The 239-nt window shown below is 41.4% G+C and overlaps 1 long non-coding RNA gene across 1 annotated transcript in view; it reads right to left on the bottom strand.

Moving 5' to 3' along the window:
* Positions 1 to 239, bottom strand: part of LOC116673440 (uncharacterized) — a 14,232-nt gene extending 13,993 nt beyond the window's left edge. Inside the window, exon 1 of the long non-coding RNA XR_004327841.1 lies at positions 228 to 239. This is a non-coding gene — a long non-coding RNA (uncharacterized LOC116673440). The remainder of the gene's footprint in view (positions 1 to 227) is intronic.

Genomic DNA, 239 nt, shown 5'->3' on the forward strand with positions numbered 1-239 from the left:
ATGGTTAATGGGAAGACAACACAAGGGTTAGGGATATGGTTAGGGTTAGGGTTAACCGCTGACTCCAAACTGGGAGAAAGTGGGATAAAACTGATACGACTTTTGAAAAGAGGAAATGTGGGAACATAGGGCCTAATTTTGAAGAAAAGAAATCTTAGAAATGTGGAAACATGTGGGTTGTGGGATTATAGGCATGCTCCAGATACAATGCACTCTCTTGTCTGTACGCTAGCTAAACA

This window comes from Etheostoma spectabile, chromosome 23, assembly GCF_008692095.1.
Source record: "Etheostoma spectabile isolate EspeVRDwgs_2016 chromosome 23, UIUC_Espe_1.0, whole genome shotgun sequence".
NCBI lineage: Eukaryota > Metazoa > Chordata > Actinopteri > Perciformes > Percidae > Etheostoma > Etheostoma spectabile.